The sequence below is a fragment of the Cyanistes caeruleus genome, chromosome 14, assembly GCF_971803275.1.
Source record: "Cyanistes caeruleus chromosome 14, bCyaCae1.hap1.1, whole genome shotgun sequence".
Taxonomy (NCBI): Eukaryota; Metazoa; Chordata; class Aves; order Passeriformes; family Paridae; genus Cyanistes; species Cyanistes caeruleus.
The window spans coordinates 10520346-10533215 of NC_141714.1; positions in this window are offsets into that span (position 1 = coordinate 10520346).

The following is a 12870-nucleotide window of genomic DNA, read 5'->3' on the forward strand; positions in this document are numbered from 1 at the left end:
GGCCTCTGAGCATCTCCCTTTGTATTATTTTTCATCTGGGTGTGGGACTTGCCTCCCCCTGTCCTCTTCTGTGAAAGGAGAGTAGGAAAGGGCTGAGTTGTGGCTCCCTTGGGAAAGCCAGGCTTGATTGGGAGGAATAAATAAAAGAATTAAGAAAAGTTTAACTATTTTTCTCTCCATCATACTTGGACTCCAAACATAAATAAGTTAAAGATGCTAATACTAGACTTCAATGCTTGCAAATATGGCATGGCTGCCTTGCAGTTCTGGTCAGAGGGCTCAGAGCTGCTGCTGCTGCCTTGCCCAGACACTTCTTGCTCTTCCATGCAGGCTTTGATGGCAGCTGATGTTGCTCTGTGCCTGAAATATTTTAAATGGCTAAGCCACCCCAAATGACTTGGCAGCCATCAAGTGTCTTGTAGATAGATCACACTGCTATTTCTGGACTGTTCTATAAATACACCTTTTGTCTGGAAACCGCGGTCAGAGGCAGAAGCCAAACCTCTGCCCAGCACTTCACCTCTCGTTTTTGCAACTGGCCTCCTTTCTTCCCTAATCAAAATTCCTTCTGGATTAAAACCCATTTCTCCTCAGATACAGTTATTGAGGGAGCTGGGGGTGGGCAGGAGCCCACCCCTCCACCCAGTGCCTGCTGAGTGTGAGCTGCAAGGAGGTTTAGGTGCATTTCCTGGGGGCAGGGGCCCCTACTGCAGGGCTCCTTGGGGCACCTTCACCAGTGCCAGCAAACAAAGTCCATTTTAGGGGACTATAGGACTGTCCCAGCAGTGCTGCCCCCATTGTTATGGTGCCTTATCCAGCCTTAACTCACTAATCCCTGACATGCTGAAACTCTCCCTCCATGTCCCAGGGGCACAAGGCACAGCCATGGAGCAAGCCCTGGAGCACCCCTGCAGTGGGATCACCCTGGGCTCAGCTGCTGGGCAGCACAAACCCCGCACCTGCAAAATTTGCAAAGTTGAAAAAGCAAAAAAATTGCCAAAGTCTCACCTGGGATGGAAAAATGTGTGTGTTCATTGTTTCCTTCCTCACCCACTGCTCTGCTCCGCAGAGAGACAGAGCCCAGACAGGCTCCTGCTGCCTCCTCCCTCTGAGACACAGGGATTTACCACCAAGCAGCACCTCCTGCAGCACAGATTTACACAGCCCGAACCCTTATTTACACTTCAATTCTGTCACTGCCCGTGCACAAACACAAATCACATTGCTTTCCCCAGACATTCTTGCCAGAAAGGCTGCATAGGTTTTCCCCCTGATATTGAAGAGTGAAATGCTGCCATACTAGTAGCTAGATATTAAAAATAAATAAATTGAGAAAAAAGGCAGCAGCCAACAGCTCTGATTGAAGATTAACAGGTGTTTGGATTTACAAAGAGATAGTGCTTTAACTTAAGCACCTGAGTGATTACATTTATAAGACTCTTCAACTGCTTTGTACTCGAATTAGATGATGCACATTTAAAAACCCATCCCCAGGTGAGTTCTGGGCCTTTTTGGAGATCTGGTATCAAAGCAGCAGACAGACGGGAGTCACAGGCCAAGCAATGAAACGCAGTAAGCACTCACCGAGTGCCATCACTCACGCCTGGTGCTTTGAACACAGTTTGGAACAGAAATGCAAATATCTATTTTTTATTAGTGACCCAGCACAAACCACTTTAGTCTGACCAGAGATGCAGAGTGAGCAGTTAATCAGAACAAACATTTACTCAGGTGCCTGAAAGGCTGCAGAACCCCAAAGCAAGAACAAAGCATTTTTTTAAAATCCACTTTTTTTCCTTTCCCCTTCCTGAACCATCAAGAAAGGTCACAAAACCTTTGCAGGCTTCTGTCATAAGCCCAGAATACAGGGGGCTTCCTCTCCAGCCAGTAAGGTCCTATGCCAAGATGGTGGGAGTATTCACATCCAGGCTCCAGGGCATGGAAAGCAGGACAGATACCTGTGGGATGGACAGACAGACACCCACAGGATGGAGCCCAGCCTGACAAAATGTGAATGTCAGATTATACCTGGTGGGACTGCTCGGGCCATCCCCACCAATTACTGTGCCTTAGGGACAGCACCCTCAAGCTGACCCCACTTAAAGTCTTTCTTCCACCACCTTGTGGCCATTTACTCAGGACAAACATAAATCTTTTTCCCTGCCCCCTGTGGGGCAGGTGGGAAATGGAGCAAGGCAGTGGGAGTGGTGTTCCCAGTGCATCCAGAGAAGGGCCATGGAGCTGGACCCTAACATGGAAGGGTTTGGAGCACAAGTCCAAAGACAAGAAGCTGGAGAACTCAGTATGGAGAAAAGGAGTTTCAGGGGGACCACAGACTCTCCAGAACTGCCTGAATGGAGGTTGGCCAGGTGGCAATTGGGCCCTTCTGCCAGGTAACAAGTTACATGATGAAAGAAAATTACCTCCAATTGTGCCCAGGGAGGTTTAGATTGGATATTTGTGAATATTTTCTGCTTAAAGGGTTGTCAAGCATTGAACAGCAAGCATTATCCAGCCTATTGTCAAGTCCCTATTCCTGGAGGGATTTAAAAGATGTATTGGCCCTTGGACATAGCTTAGTAGTGGCCGTGGTAGTGCTGTCTAAATGGTTGGACTTGATAGTCTGTGTTGGTTTTGCTCAGCCTGGTTTTTGGTAGCAGGAGGCCACAGAGGTGGCTTTTGTGAGAAGCTGCTGGAAGCTTCCACCATGTCCATCAGAGATAAGCCCTGATGGCTGTGAAGATGGACATGCTGCTGGCCAAAACTGGATAAGTTAGAGAGGTTGGTAATGCCTCTGTGATAACAGATTTAAAAAGAAAATCAAAACAAAGGGGGGAACAGCTTTTTTCTAGTCAGAGAAGAGGAGGTGAGAACATGTGAGGGAAACAACATGGAGACACCAAGGTCAGTGGAGAAGGAGGGGCAGGAGGTGCTGCAGGCCCCAGAGCTGAGATTCCTCTGCAGGCCCTGGTGAGGCAGCTGTGCCCCTGCAGCCCGTGAGGATCCACAGGGAACGCAGAGATCCACCCCCAGCCCGTGGGGATCCCCAGGGAACGCAGAGATCCACCCCCAGCCCGTGGGGATCCCCAGGGAATGCAGATCCACCCCCAGCCCGTGGGGATCCCCAGGGAATGCAGAGATCCACCCCCAGCCCGTGGGGATCCCCAGGGAATGCAGAGATCCACCCCCAGCCCGTGGGGATCCCCAGGGAATGCAGAGATCCACCCCCAGCCCGTGGGGATCCCCAGGGAATGCAGATCCACCCCCAGCCCGGGGGAGAGGTGCCCATGCTGGAGCAGGTGGATGCCTGGACAGGCTGTGATCCAGTGGCAGACCCAGTGGAGAGAGGGCCCTGCTTCCAGGCTGGAGCAGCCTGTCCTTGGAGGACAGCACCCTGTGGAAAGAGGGACCATGCTGCAGTAGTTTTGGGAGGGCTGTGGGCCCGAGGAGGGACTCAGGTTGCAGCAGGTGCAGTAGGGCTGCTGCTCATGAGATCTGGAGCCAGGCTGGAGAAGTTCAAGGAGAACAATCTCCCATGGGAGGGATCCCCAAGTCTCACAGGGAAAGGACTCCTCTCCCAGAGCAGTGGAAGAAAATCTTGGGTGATCAACTGACCAAACCCCCACACCCTGTCTCCCTGTGCAGTCAGTGGGAAGGAGGGAGGGGTTGGGGGAAGAAAAGATGTTTTAAGGGCTTATTTTACTTCTCATTATCCTCCTCTGATTTTGCTAGCAATAAATTCACTTTGTGCCTCTAAGCTGAGCCTGTTTTGCCCTTGGAGTCTTTTTGTCCCAGCCCTTACATCAACTTATGAACACTTAGTTAATTTTTTTTTCTTCTCCTCTGCCCAGCTGTGGCAGGGGAGGGTGAGTGAGTAGTTGTCGTGGATCCCAACAGTGATGGTTCTTTCCTAACCTAAATAATTCTATGGCTCAGTTTTCCCTGGACACACAGGGAACAGGGTCCAGCACTCATGGCCCCTCACACAGCAGGGGCAGACCCCAGGGAACACAGCCCACCAGGGGTACAGCTGGAGGCTGTCAGGGACAGAAAATACTATTGTGGCCAACTGGGAGAGACTTGACCCAAGGACTGGAGGTGTTTGACTAAATCAGTTTTTAAATTATTCACTTCTTTAAAGGGAGTGCACTGCTGCCCAGCACACGGGAAATTCACAAGCTCGTTTCCATCCAGGTCTCGGCTCTTACACACAGCTGTGGGATTGGAGCCATCTGTAACCACTGCCCCATCCCAGTGCCCAGGGACTCCCTGGAACAGCTCTGTGCACACAGGGACTCAAACAGGCCACACTCACTTGCAGGAGGAGCTGTACCCATACATCCTGCAACACCAGCAAACCCCTTTTTTTGTGGAGAAGGGCTGAGTGTTCATTTGTGGCATCACACAGGGCTGGGGGCTGGGAGTCTGGAGAGGAGCCAGAACCCAGCACAGGCCTTGGAGCTGCTTTTCTCTCACCTGCTGGGGTTTGAACAAGCGAGACAGGGCCTCTCGTTCATCTGATACACACACAATTTTGTGATGAAAGAGATTCAAAAGCCTGCAAAGCGCCCCACTGCCAGGGGAAGTTGTCCTGCCACAGGGGCCCATTCTCCGCAGGCAGGAATTGCCTTTCCTGCCTCAGCAACCTGAGCAGAGCTCCTGCCAGCTCATCATCACCAAGCAAGTTTATGCACAGATTTCTACCTTCTGTGGCATCCCAATTCCATTCCATTCCATTTTAGTGACTTCAGATTTTCCACCCAACACTAAAGATTCCTTCAAAGCTCAGGATTTTAGAGCAGTACCAGCAGTTTCCTCCTCAGTCACATTTCTCTCCACTTGCTGGCAGGTCCATTTTCCTCAATGGCCTCTTTTCCCAGGGCTTGTGTGGATCCACCTAACCAAGAAATAACCAGCTTGACTGGTATTAACAAATTTCCCTGTTTTTCCCTCTCCTACAGTACTTATTCCCCTCTCTAATATATCTCATTCGATTCCCATTCCTCTTCTTATCCCCTCTGTCTTTTCCCCAAACTCAATTACGAAAGGGACACTCCAGCTCACTGCACCCGCACAGGCCAGCCCACAGCTCACCCCGTGATGTCACAGCTCCTCTCACACTGCGTTTTTAGGTGGATGCCCTGTGCATCCCATAGCACTCCCCACCCTCATTTATGAATGGAAGACAAACACGGAGCTCCACCCTGTGGCAGAGAAACAGCAGGAAGGAGTCTAAAGGCTCCTCAATTAAGCAAGCCAAATGGTACTGTCCATCTTCCCTCAAGCCATTTCCTGCCCGTCTGCCCCGAGGTTGTGCAGCTCTGGCACATCCCTGCCTCTCAGTTAGGTGGGCTCCCAGAAGTTGGGAAGGCAGTGAAAGAGGACTGTAGCATCTCTTCCTGTCTATGGAGAGCACTCAGCAACACTGTGTGATGCTGCTTGTAAGGATGTGCCCTACCTAATATTGTGAAATTGGAATTTCTGTATTCTGCTGTGCTATTCAGATGTATGCAGAACCTTTTCAAGCTGAATTCTGACTTTAATTTGCATGAACGTTTAAAAGTTGCAGAAGGTGGTCTTTCATGACAGAATGAAGGAAATCATAGGAAATGACAATTTAATGGGAGGCTCCATGTGGCCTCCAACAGTGCTGCAGGGAATCACAGACTTGACCGCTACTGAAAGACACTGAAACGATTTGAGAAAATCTGTTCAATGGCTTGGACACCAACCTGGCACTGGAGAAGATGTGTGTACATCAGACCTCGACCATTCCCACAGCTCAGCCTTCTTTCTGTCAAGCAGTTGCAGTGACACAGAATGATGTTTTTGCTAAAATTCCACTGTGGAGTGAATCGAGCAGCCAGTATCCAACCCTCTCCCACAGGCATGTTGACTTCCACACTTCCCATCCAGAAACAGCTGTCAGACAGGACAACACAAGACATGTGGCCCCACTGACAGCCCAGGAAAGTGTTTACAGAAGTTCAAACCCCTCTCCCTCCATCTCTGCTGGACCCAGAGCACTGTAGAACCTTTACTGTCCTGCTGTGGGGAATAGCACCGCTCAACACAAAGAATTTGATGTCATAGGGTGTTGAGAACTCACCTCTGCAAGACACTTCCAACACGAGCCCCTCTGAGGGGGGATACAGTCCTGCACAATTTCAAGGAGGGCAATAAGGAGCCATTTAAAACTCTCCCACCTGAGGCTCTCCTGGTTTCCCAGCTGATGGAGGGCACCCATTCCCATGCTCCCCCAGCTCACCAGCCACTCCCAATCCATCTCCAGTAAACTGCTGGCTCTTCTCTTCTCCATGGCTCCCCAGCCCAGAGCCCCTCCTCAGTGAGAGCCCTGGAAACACAGAGCCACCAGCTCAGCTCCATGGCCATAACGCTCTGCACAGTGGCACTGCAGAGATGCAATAAAATGGATCCAGTTACACAAAGTACAAAGGGGAGGCAAAGAAAACCAAGCCATCTGACGTTACTGTGGTCATTTCCTTAAGAAAGAAGAATGCTTTGCTCCCATTTCCTTGAACATCTATTTTATCACTCAAACAATGCCTCACTGATGGAAGGAAGAACCTGCAAAGTTTTAGTCAGGCTTAAAACAAATTCATCTACAGAGCCAAGGAGACTTCAAGTACCCTAGAGAGGGTGGAGACAGAAACCTTCATTATTTAATAGGAAGCATATCAAGTTTGATAGATCCTAAATTCCTTTTTAAATGACACTGATAAGTCCTAATTGGTGAAGGAGGTGGCATTACCTCAACCCTGACATCCACTCAGGAGCTGAATACTTAGTCAAAATCTAGTAGAAAACTACTCAAATTTTAAATAAAAATTGTGTCGGTTTTGTTTCGTTTTTTCTTTTCCTATGCCAAGAATATATTTGACAATTAACTGTGCAAATGTTGAACAAGTCGAGAAATTGCAACAATTTGAGAAGGAATGTTTATGGAAGGCAGTAAAAAAGTCAAGGACAGCACTCTGGTCAGACTGCCAATTTCATACCCAAGGCTGAAAAGAACTGACAAAATTAACTGCTATTAATGAAATTATATAGCTGTGTATCTTCTATTATCAGCTACCTAGCAGTAGCCATGCAGTTCCCCATGTTACTGCTTTTTTGCTTTACTGGTATCCACAGGCTGTGTGTCTCCAAAGGCCAAGGTGAGGGTGAGTGCTCACAGACATCACTGCCAGACTGTCCTACACCTAGGTCAGGCAGCAACAAAAGGGGGGCAAATAATCAGTATCTCCCAGGCTGAAAAACTTTGTTGCTGTGACAAATCCATTCAGAAGACAGACTAAAAGAAAATTGGGGAAAATATGTCAAGTTGAATGACTAGCTTCTGTGGAATTGTATTCTCAAATTCCTGCTGAACATGCTCAAACTTTTAAATTTCTTTTTCTTTTTAACTGGAGGGCCACTGAGAGGACACAGTAAGACATATTAGCAGAGAACACAATCCAGAAGACATTGATACACATCTTTTTTCACTGATGATTGAGAGAGAACATCTCAAGGCGCCAGTTGGAGACACTACCATGTGGTGAGGACCTCCCATTTTAGTTATTATCTTGAGAGGGTTCCTACAGGAGAAATAGAGAGCAGCTCCTGTGATGGAAATGGAACAACCAGCTTACACAGCATTCATCCCCACTGATCCATAATGAAGTGTGGATGTGAAACAAGCCCAGATAGTTCCCCAGAGATATCATAGTGAGAATATGGAATTTATACTATAATTCAAGTCTGTTAAGGGAGCTCTTCTGGTGGCCACGTATCCCTAGAATACCAGGGAGACAACCCTGCTGTTGCAGGGGTCGCTTCAGCTGTGAAGCATAGGCATCTCTCAGGCTACTGCAGGACCCACACAGGGAGGTAAGAGTATCTGTACAACATAAAGCACCACAACATCCACTTCTGGGCTATTTTAGTATAAATTTAGCTACATCCACGCTGCACTTAGGCCTGAAAAAAAAAGTATTCTCAGTTCCCCAAATTTTGAGCAAGTGAAGAATGTTGAAGCCTTCTCCAAGGGAGCCCAGCAGCACTCACCTGACCCCTCTCTCCACGGAGAGGTATCATCCACAGCAACACTCCAGCACTTAAAACCTATTTTCCATTACACATCTAAACCAGAGTATCTGTAAAGCACATCCTGACACTACTGAAAAGTATAATCTGCTCTCAAATTTCTCAGCCACTGAAACCATGCAAAAATCTCCTGGTTTATTTTTCTACTCTGTCAGGTCCTTCATTTCTAGGCTCCTGAAATTTAATACTTTTCTTCCATATTAATATTTTTATAAGATGGAGAACTCAGCCTGTTTTGATAAATTCATTTCCACTGACTCCAGAAGTACTTCTATTTTGTTCATTAACAAAGGTAAATCCTCACCCTCTGCAGAGGGGAGGCTGGAGCACCCTGCAGAGCTTCTCTCAGGTAGGAACAGCATTCAGCACTTAAAACTGCAAAGAGGCTCCAGGGACCAGTCAGACACATGTGCACTCACAACCCTGCCCAGTGTCCTGCAACAGCTCCCAGGGCCCCAGTGACACAGGGGAGAGACAAAGTCCCCAGACATAGGTCACAAAACACAGTGGAGAATCAATCCTTAGCCCAACTCTCACCACAAAACCTCTGAAAGTATCCTTTAAGGTTGCTCTCTTCATCACTATTATTCTTCTCCTCAATGAAAGGGTCTTGTTAACAAAGTTTATCTTCACCCTGCTGTGGTTTCTCTGCTCTGAAAAAATGATTAATTTTTTTTTACCACAAAGTGACAAGAACAGATCTGCTTATTTGTATGTTCTTGAAGAGATTTAGTTTGTGCAGATCTGCAGGAACAAAGTGATAGAAGAATAAAAAGCATGGGGCGGGGGCAGAAATCCCCAGCCCTGCAAGAGACCTTATCCTGGGGGGAAGACAGCTGTGAACCAGGCATGGCAGCAACATTCCCATGAGGACATCAGGTCAAATCCAGCCCCAAGAAGGCTGGGAGATAGCAGGGACCAGGCTGTGTCAGCAGGGCACAGGGCAGCCCCCAACTCTGGAGGTCAGGCTCCTCCTGGCTGGGGCAAGTGATGGAAACAGCAATTGTGGCACAGGGTGCTCCACTGGGACAGGCATAGAACCCCTTTCCCATCCCACAACTCTATAATCTCACTAAAAATTGTATCTGGTCTGGATACAGTAACAAACATTTTGTTGCTTTTACAACATTTTGGATGTCATAAAAAATTACTTGCAACATATCCTTGATCTGGTCGCAATTTCTTTTCCTTGCTGGAGACTAGAAGCTGTCATAAAAGTCTCAAGTTCTCTGTCAGGATGATGGTTATCTTCACTTGGTAATGTTAGGTGACAAGAACCATACTGAAATAGCATTAAAAAGCTTTGGTTGTCCAAAAATGAGATATATTAAAAAAATACAATAGGAACCAAAGATAACTAGAAAAATTCCCTGTGTTTTGGAGCAGTGACAGAAAAAAAATACCTGAATCTCCATCAGGGACAGTGGCAACAGAAACAGAAATAACTGAAAGAACACCCAATGTTTGAACAAATCAAAGAGGCCAAATTCAATGAATAAATTACCACAAATTATCTACCCAGAGCTGACTCTCATACAAAGCCAGGGAACTCTCTCCCCTAAATGCTATGGTACTACAATGAAAATAGAATTAATTCTTTGACTTTGCAAAAGCTGCAAGGCATCACATATACTGATTTGAGCTGTCTGTACTACTTACTTGAGCTTTACATTCTGTAATTGCCAACTTGTCCTTTGGAAGCAAAGCTCTTCATAATCAGCTGTACCATAAACATCAGTTTATTTAATGATCTGTACCTGAGCAAAGACATGGCTCATTCAGTCCAAATTCTTGTAACACGCACCTTCCTTTACTTTAAAATTGTATGGAAAAGTCCCTCCTCACAAGAATCATTGCTCTGAAATTCAGAAAATAATCATCCCAGTCAGTAATGTTACACAGGTGTAGGAGGGTCCCCACTAAGTCCTACAGGGATTAGGCGTGTACTTTATGCTGATGCATCAGATCTTTATCTTTATTCCCATACCACAACACTTTGAAAGCCTTGACCCAAAATCAGGCTGGTTTATTTCTAATCTTTTCTTGAAAAGAAGTTAATTATCTCACTCTGCAGGCAGGTGAGACATGACTGAATTTCCTGGCTCAGGCTGACCACACTGAGCAATTTAAAATTAAATTGAGGGAGTCATAAGGTGGCTGACCCAGGGTTACAGGACTGGAAAGGCTGCTGACAGCTCATTGATAATAGGAATGATAATTAATAATAATAAACTGCCGTTTCAGAGAAGATAGGCACCCCACATGTCTGATACCATGCAGGAGGCAATGCCTGAGGAGGAATCACATGATGGCCAAGCTGTCAGCTGGGCCCTAATGTGGTGACTGGTCAGAGCATCTTTGCTCTCCAAATGAGAGTTATGTCAGTGTAAATGAGATCTGGAGCTCTCATCTGTGTGTATGTTTGTGGCTGGTACAACACCAGTCGTTATCCACCCACAAGACACCCTGCCAAGTTACCAGTTTTGATTATGCATCACTGAGTGCTGTGGTTTGGCTCCATGGACCACACATGATTCATTTCAGATAAATGAATGAGAGATGAACAGCAAATAAAATTCAAAAAGAAAAGAAGAAACTTGACTTTCCTTGTGAGTAGGGATTAAGAAAAAACTAACAGACGTGTCTTTTGAACTTTACTAATGGATCAAGTGGCCTAATTTGAACACTGTTAACTAAAGAAGCAGCATGTGAAGAGACAATGCTTCTAAACTGTTTAATCCACAAAATCTGCAGCTCTGTCACAATCTGAGACAAATCAGTAGTGCGCCAGAACAAACAGAAACAGCCTATTTCTCTTTGGTTAACTCAACACAAATCCCAGGAAAAGCTAACACAAATAGCTGATATTGCATCATTGGCAGTCTCTCTGTTCTACAGGGCACCCTTTCTTTCTGTCAGATCTACAAATCCGACCCAAGTGAACTAGTAAACTATGCAGTTAAAAGTCAGTCTGAAGTAGAAGATGAAGCATTGCAAGGTTTAAAAAAAAAAAAAAAAAAAAAAGAGAGAGAGAATTTGTAATGAAAGCAGCTTTAAATAGAACATGTGCTTCTTCTACTTCATAGCCAACAAGCTGCTTTCACCACATAGAAGCTATTGATACAGGCAAGAAAAAAAGGGTCCCTAACGAGGAAAACGACCAATAGTCCCAATCTGTACATTTCTCCAGTTACAAGCATTTACACAGCAAGCCCTCAAACTGTAACACCATCAGTCCCTCAAACAGAATGGAAGTGACAAGATACTGTTTTCACTGACAATGCCACTTCCTTAATCCACACTAGGTTTCACAGAGCACTTTTGATTCTTGTCTGTAATGGAAGTGTTCAGTTAAAAAAACCACCCCAAAAAATCGGCTTTTCAAGATTCAGAAGATTATAAACTGGCAACAGAAATAATGGAAAGACAGTTTTTGTCAGTTGATACGTAAGAACAGTTGTGTAAAAGACAGCTCAGTGTTTTAAGATGAACAATACAAAGAGCAGGCTAAATATAAGATATGCCACTTCTTTAAGTGCTTTTGTGCATGATATGAAAAACAAGTGGATGTGGTTTGCCTTTTTGCTTTTGGTGGCGTACAGCAGTTTGAAAAGAAGAAAACAGAATTTAAGCCTGTGAAAAGCGTGTGTTAAAATAGTAAGAGATGGGTGCATATGTCATTCAAAAACTGTGGTTTAACTGCTTTTCACAAAGCAGCAGCCAATGCAGGGCTTCCCTGACAGCCATATGGGAAATAGGTGTCATGTGGAGCACCTGGTCAGGATATAGGGGCTGCAGCTCTCCAGCATGGAAACCCCAGTGATGGCCAGCTTGGGATCAGAGCAGTGCTAAAGTCCTGAGCCAACCCAGCCCTCCCATGAGCTGCAGGAACCACAGCACAGTGTTCACACCATGTCCCATAGCTGTGGCCCTACAGATGTATAGGGGACTTAGAGACAAAAGCTTAAGGGCAAAGGTACTGAAAAAGCAGTCTAGAGAAGGGCTACATGAGCACAGAGACCATCCCTGCTAAATTTCTGAGAGATCATTCCAGCTGTACCCACAGCCCACCAGACAGGTAACAAGCTCCCGTTGTGTGCACTGATCTCTCATCTGCTATTACCCACCTCAACAAACAGGACACTGTCTGCAAGCTCATTAATTCATTTTCCCAAGACTTGTTGTATTACTTGAGTGCTTTCATGAAGTAACTACCAACTTCACATCTTCCTAATTTGATATGTTCTAGGCCTCCAAAGGTTTTATTACTTTTATATTTTATTTTGTTAGGTTCTTTTAAATAGCTTTTCTGAAAGTGCAGAATTCAAGATGTTATCAGCTGAACACAACTTGCATTTTTAAAGTGGCTAACTTCAGCTTTTTCTTCTACAAAAACAGTTAATATACACAAAACATGATGACTTCTCTTATTTTCCAATCAAAAAACTGCTGAGAAAAGCTCAGCAGTAATTACACAATCAGGTTTAGGAAGCATGATGACGTTAAAGAACCGTACAAATTCTCTGAAGGACAGGGACATTTTCTGTCAGTCAGCCATCCAACCACTTTAACGTTCTTTGGATCATTTTGCTAGGCACAGTTATAGCTTCTTACCACTATACTGCCACAATAATTTAGCTGTGGTAAATAAAACCAGATAAAACTTGGCAGCAGCTACAAAAAAACACAACAAAAAGCAGCAACTGAGTTCTCTAGTTGGAAGCCACCATTTACAACAGCTGTAACAACATCTAACTGGTA